This window comes from Nannospalax galili, unplaced genomic scaffold, assembly GCF_000622305.1.
Source record: "Nannospalax galili isolate Female #2095 unplaced genomic scaffold, S.galili_v1.0 scaffold995, whole genome shotgun sequence".
Classification (NCBI taxonomy): Eukaryota; Metazoa; Chordata; class Mammalia; order Rodentia; family Spalacidae; genus Nannospalax; species Nannospalax galili.
The window spans coordinates 270,098-277,084 of record NW_008337291.1 but is presented as its reverse complement, the minus strand read 5'-3'; the positions used below and the strand labels follow the sequence as shown (position 1 = coordinate 277,084).

General features: G+C 38.6%; 1 protein-coding gene across 4 annotated transcripts in view; it reads right to left on the bottom strand.

Annotated features, from left to right (window-relative positions):
- The window catches only part of Zranb3 (zinc finger RANBP2-type containing 3), a 245,878-nt gene that overhangs the window by 144,575 nt on the left and 94,316 nt on the right, over nucleotides 1-6,987 (bottom strand). The gene's annotated exons all lie outside the window — the stretch shown is intronic.

Sequence of the window (6,987 nt, the reverse complement as noted above, 5' to 3'; positions counted from 1 at the left end):
TTATACTTAAAGATAGCTGACCCCAGATATAAATTTTATACTGATTTCATATTAAAATTTTTTCTCTTCAAAAACACAGCAATAAATGCCTTACCTATATAGAATAAAATTTTGTAATTTAAATGCAAAATAAACTCCAAATCATACATATTTTCTAAAGAAAGAGTAAGTACAGAAATATCAAATTATTTCAACCACAGCTAACTGATGGAAAATTGGTATGAGATTCTAGGTCTGTGGTGCTTTTTCATTCAACCATTTTCATACTAACCCAATGGCCCTTTCTAAATTGTTCTTGTTGAAATAAGTTCCTAAATGAAGTTTTTATTTATTTATTTTTATTTTATGTGTATGAGTGTTTTGCCTGCATGCATGTAAGTGCATCAAATGTGTGCAGTGCTCATAGAGGCCAGAAGAGGATGTTGGATCCAATGGAACTAGAGTTACAGATGGTTGTTAGTTGCCATGTGGATGCTGGAATCTAAATCTAGGACTTCTTTAGGAGTAACCAGTGCTCTTAACTACTGAGTCTTGTCATTCCCATACTCGCACAGCAAAAAATTTTAAAAACTTAAAAAAAAACACACACACACAAAAAAAAAACAAAACAGACTAATTTACCTAGATAAATTATACCATAATGATTCTTATATTTAAAAAGAAGAAATTAATATGGAGAATGACTGAAGAAAAAGACAGATATAGAATCTGCTTGACTATTCAATGAGAAAAAAGAAAGACACAAACCTAAAAGATGAGTTTCAAATGCTGAATGAAATTAAAAAGAAAAGTGTAGATTTGGATTTTTAATAGGAAGTTTATTATAAAAACCTTGGATTGGTTATGCTATTAAGAGTAACATGATCAAGATGGGCGTGGTGGCACATACCTTTAATCCCAGCACTTGGGAGGCAGAGGCAGGTGGATCTCTGTGAGTTTGAGGCCAACCTGGTCTAACGTATTGAGTTCCAGGCCAGCTAGGGCTATAGGGAGACCCTGTCTCAAAAAGACCAAAAAAAAAAAAAAAAAAGAAAGAATAACATGATCTAGACTGATTGTCTTGATGAAACCCTGAATTCAATCCTTACCCCTGATAAACTAGGTAGGCATGGTGGCACAAGCATGTAATCTTAGTACTTATAAGGTGGAGGCTGGAGAATCATCCTCAACTACATAGAGTTCAAGGTCATCCTTAGTTACATAGAAAGTTCAAGGCTAGCTTGGGTTATAGCTGTATCAGTTACTTTTCTGTTGCTGGGATAGAATACCATGACCAAAAGAAATAAGGAAAACTTTATTTTGGCTTACAATTTCAGAGGGTAGATGCCCATGATGGCAGAGGCAAGGAGCTCAGATATCACAGCTGAAGCAGAGATCAAGAACTGGAATTAGAGCTAGGAAGATGGCTCAGTGGATCAGAAGGTGTTTGTAGCTTTAAATAGGAGGGGGAGATAACACAAAAGCTTTTTATAAAAGTTTAGCAGGGTAGTATTACTAGGTACCATTTCAAAGTCTTGAGGCATGTGACATGAAAATATAGAGCTAAAGCTAAGTATTACAGCTTTTAATATTGAGGGAAGATTTAGTTGAAGATCAAAATTATTTTTGACCTATTTTTAATGATAAAATTGAGACAGCAGGTATGATGGTGCAGCCTAAGGAAGGAAGGTTATGAGCTTGAAGCCAACCTGGTTGGACAAAACAATTTTTTTCCAGATAAAATCTTCAAACATGCTGGGCGTGGTGGTGCACGCCTGTAGTCCCAGCACTCGGGAGGCAGAGGCAGGCAGATCTCTGTGAGTTCAAGGCCAGCCTGGTCTACATAGTGAGTTCTAGGACAGCTGGGGCTACAGGGAGACCCTGTCTCAAAAAGACCAAAAAAAAAAACCTGCAAACAGGAAGATGACAGTGTGGGATTTTTTTCCTGGTAGATAGACACTTTAAAAACATATATTTAGAAACCAGTATTTTGAGAAGAATTTAAAATAGCATAGCTGAATGCTATTAAAAAGCAATATCACACCAAGTAATTTTGGTATACAGAAATAATTATACTCAATAGGTGGCTCAAAGCCCTTAACTCTAATCACAATGTAATTTGTTAAAAAGTAGAACCCTCCAGTGTTTCTTCACACTTAGAGCTAAATCACTATTAAAACCCAAAGCTGACTCAATAATAATACAGATGTCTACACAAGAATTAAAAAGAATGTAATAATTTTTAGTTCGCTCTATCAATATTTTCAAAATAATAAATGACTGTTTAACTTAGAAGAAATTCAGGCTTTCTAAATGTTTTATTTCATAAAATTAATAAGAGCAATTAAATAACAATATTCTTGATATAGTAACTTGTTTCAATTTTTTATGTTGTGATTGCTTTTATGCAGTAATTTTTTATATACATGCATTACAGATGATGCCAGCTGATAGAGAATCTTTTGAAACTGAAACTTTTTTAAGTTTTAGAGTTAAAAGTAGCTGGTACCTTTTTAGTGTGGAAATGGGGAGGGAGGTTATTTTTTAAAACAGATGTCCTATTTGTCCTAGAAGAGGTTCCCTGGGAAGAACCCTCTAGGTATGCAGATTTTAAATCTTAGAGAGGATTTAAATTAAGGCAACCCACAAGGGAAATGTCAGAATGAAAGTCTATGTTCTATTATTTAAAGGGAGCATAAATTTTAGCAGAACTATGGCCTTGTGTTTTTTTAAAGATTAAATTACAATTTTTTTCCGATTGAGAGTTTTTGATGGTATATATGAAAATTACTAGTCTTAGAACTCTGTGTGTGTGTGTGTGTGTGTGTGTGTGTGTGTGTGTGCTCCACAATCACAGGAATCTGGAAGTATGTGGTAGCCACAGAAGTACATTCAGGCCCCATCTCTTTTCTCAAGACTAAAGAGGCCACACTTCAAGAAATCTATCATACTTTACTGCTGGTTAGCTCAGCTGTGTGGCAGGGGCATACTTTCTCCTGAAGAGAACCACAGTTAAATAGTTAAAGAGGTAAAGCATTATGGAGGGTTAGCCTAAAGGGAGGAATAAATCACTTATCTCAGTTTCTCTCTCTCTCAAGAAACAAAACAAAACAAAACATTGCACAGGATCTCAAATAGTCCTACAGTCCAAAGAATGGCTTTAAAAAGCCATGATAAGCTGTCGCAAAAACCAAAATAGGGAGAAGCCTCCGGCAAGGCCATTTGTAAGCCTAGATGTTAGGAAAAATGTCTTAAGAAATGCCATTTCTCACAGCAGCTGAATGTTAGGGTCTTAACATGGCACTCATTTTCAGGTTTCTAAGAAATCTTTATTAGAAGTTTTCAGCCTTGCGGGAAGCTCAGCAGTTAAGAGTATTTGCTACTCCTTCAGAGAAAACAGGTCAGTTCCCAGGACCCACATCAGGTGACTCACAAACACCGGTAACTTGAATTTTAGGGGAATCAAGACCCTCATTTGGCCTCCTCAGGCATAAGGTACATACATGGTGCCATATATATGTATATATACACACATATATATGTATATATGTATATATACATGCAGACAAAAAAAACCTCATAAACATGAAATAAAAATAATGTGGGCTGGAGAAATGGTGCACTTACCTACATGGGTCAAAACACTCATACACAAATAATAAAATAAATAAAAAAATTTAAAAATAAATCTTTTGGGAGTCTCTTGGATTACCCCAGCACTGTTTCTTGTTATGTAGCCTTTAGCTAGACACATGGACTCACGTAGAGATAATGCATGTGTAATTTGTCATTAGGCTGTTGGACTAATATGATTCCCTCCTCTTTTTTAAAAAAATTAGCTAGGCATTATTTATCTCTCCTCTCTCTCTCACTGTCTAACCCTTCTGCCATGGTTTCCCCATTTAAAGTTTCCCATTTTACCCATTTCTCCCTTGATAATACCTTGATGGCCTCCCAGAACTTGAACGTAAGACCCTACTGCTGAAGACAGAATGTACTTTGGACATAGGATTTGGAGCAATAGAGCTGCAGCTGACTTGAAACCACTTCCCCTGAAGCCTAGCTCTCATAGCTTTGGAAAGCCCTATGAAGGTGCCAAGGGAAAACATCAATCAATGGTCCAATATCAGCTTCAAGACCAAATAACCACATAATGGCCAGCACAGCTTATGACATTGGTGCAGCAGTAGCACTTCTATTGTGGGGGGCAATCAACAGTTACCTAATTGGACTAAAAGCCCACTCAATGGGAGGAAACTCAAGTCACATCCCTTGACTGATGTGATTTCTGACTATGTACAAAATATATATCCTTATATTTAAAGACAAATATCACAGTCAGCACTCATCAAAGAAGCTCATTTTGCACCAGAGACTATTACCAAGTACTATAACTGGTCACACACAGACATCGTTTATGAATTGCCTAGGCCTAAAGGGACACATCTACAATGCAACATCTACACCTAAGGCTCATGGAACATAGAACAGTGGTAAAGATGAGGACACTGATAGATCTCTCAGTTCTCATTAATGAAGCTCCCTCATGCAGCAGAGGGCAAGGAATACAAAAGGTCACAAATGGCCAAAGCATAGAGATTAAGAGCCTGCTGAATGTCAGTCCTTGGACAGGACTCCTATATTAAACTTCACCCACCCAAGGCTCAGGGACCATTGTGGAAGAAGGGGTGGAAAGATTGTAAGAGCCAGGGAGGAAGTGAATGACCATATCGAAACAGAGTCCTACAAGCTCCTGGGAACCTGCTCATATGATTCTATGGCAATAGTGTCAGTATACACTAGTCCCATGCAAAATCAGGCAGACAAAAACCCAGCATAGAGCCAGGCGTAGTTGTGCATGCCTGTAGTCCCCGCACTTGGGAGGCAGAGGCAGGTGGATCTCTGTGAGTTCAAGGCCAGCCTGGTCTACATAGTGAGTTCCAGGACAGCTGGGGCTACAGGGAGACCCTGCTTCAAAAAGACCAAAAAAAAAAAAAAAAACAAAAACCCCAGCATAGAACTGGGAAAATAAACAGCAGACCTCAATATTATCTGAGGAAATATTGGCAACTGATTGTTGTTAGGGGAAGAAGAGGTCATCTTCCTAAAACAAAGGATTCTAGATAGGCTGACTAGACCTCAGTAGATGGACTTGCACTGGGGAACGTCTGGGGACACTGACTTGACACAGTGGACCTTAACAGGGATGACAGAGTATATGGGCTCCAGTGGGGTAAGGGGGCTATGGGAGGGTGCTGATGGGGATGGAGGTATAAAGATGATTGAGATTGTTTGAGATGTTCTGTATAAAATACACAGAAATTCAATAAAAACAAATTTAAAAAAGTCCCTCTATATCTAACACCCTGTATTTTAGGAAACATTAATGAGTTTATAATTCACATAAAAGTCCTCTTCCCACCATGCCAGGAAATGGCCAAATTTATCTTAAAAATCCCTTGACCAAATTGTATAATCCCTGTTAATTACTCTGCATTCTGACCAGTTTCGTAATCACTCTTAATCACTCAATTAAAGATGGATTCTTTGATCTTGCTGCTCTGTAAATATTTATGGAATCAATTAACTGATTTAGTTCTTTGTTCTTTTTCCTTCCTTTGTACATATCACTAGGTGAATGGGGTGGGAGGCAGAGGCAGGCAGATCTTTGTGAGTTTGAGGCCAGTCTGGTCTACATAGTGAGTTATGTGTATGGGTGTTGCAACTGAATGTATATAATAAGTACATCTGTGTGTGCAGTGCCCAGGGAGGCCAGAAAAGGTCATCTGATCCCCTGGAACTGGAGTTATGGATGGCTGTTAGCTACCATGTGGGTACTAGGAACTGAATCCAGGTCTTCTGGTAGAGTAGCCAGCGCTTTTTAGGCACTGAGCCATCCCAGTAGAATACTAAAAAAACAAAACAAACAAAAACAACTGGGGCTGGAAAGATGGCTCAGTGGTTAAGAGCACTGACTACTCTTGCAGAGGACCCAAGTTCAATTCCCAGCACCCATATGTTGGCTACAAACCATCCTTAACTCCAGTTCCGGGGGAATTCAACATCTTCTTTTGACCTCCGTGGCATTGCATGACACGGGTGCACTCACATACATGCAGGCAATACACTCATACACATAAAATAAAAATAATAAAATATTTTTTAAAACCCTAACCAAGTGTTCTAGCTCAAGTACAAATTGTAAATCCATGACAATTCATCATATTAGTAGAACAAAGAAAGAGTGTCATATGATAATCTTTTTTTCATTTTTTTTTTCAGATGTACTTTCATTTAAGTACAGATGTAGGGGCTGGTGAGAGGGTTCAGCTGTTAAGAACACTGGTTATTCTTGCAGAAGACCCAGGTTCAAATCCCAGCACCCACCTGGCAGCTAACAATTATCCATAACTCCAGTTCCAGGGGAATCCAGTGCCCACTTCTGGCCTCTGCAGGCATTGCATGACAAAGGTGCACTTACACACATGTAGGCAATACACTCATACACACAAAATTTAAAAATAGTAATTAAAATATTTAAGTACAGATGTGAGTGTGTGTGTGTGTGTGTGTGTGTGTGTGTGTGTGTATGAGTGCAGTGCCTACAGAGGGCACTAGATCCCCTGGAGTTACAGGCTGTTGTAAATCAAAAAGGCTATAATCCCAGACAGGAGGGCTGAAAAAGTTCAAGGGAAGCCTGGGCTGCCTAGTAACTTCAAAGCCAGCTTGGGCTATACAGCAAGATCCTGTTTCAAAACCAACCAACCAACCAAACAAACAAACAAAGCAAAACCAAAACAACAACAAAAATCCCACCAATAAAAAATCAATTAAAAAGTTTTTCAGACAAAATCAGGCACGTTCAGGGTGGTATGGCTGTAGACACAAAGGACACTTTTTGCTCCTTGCCCTCCTAGGTCGATTAGTTCCAGGGGACTATGAGCATCTCTCAAAATGTCCTGTAATTGTGGTGGGTCACCTGTCCTCTTGATCAAGGAGGCCAAGGAG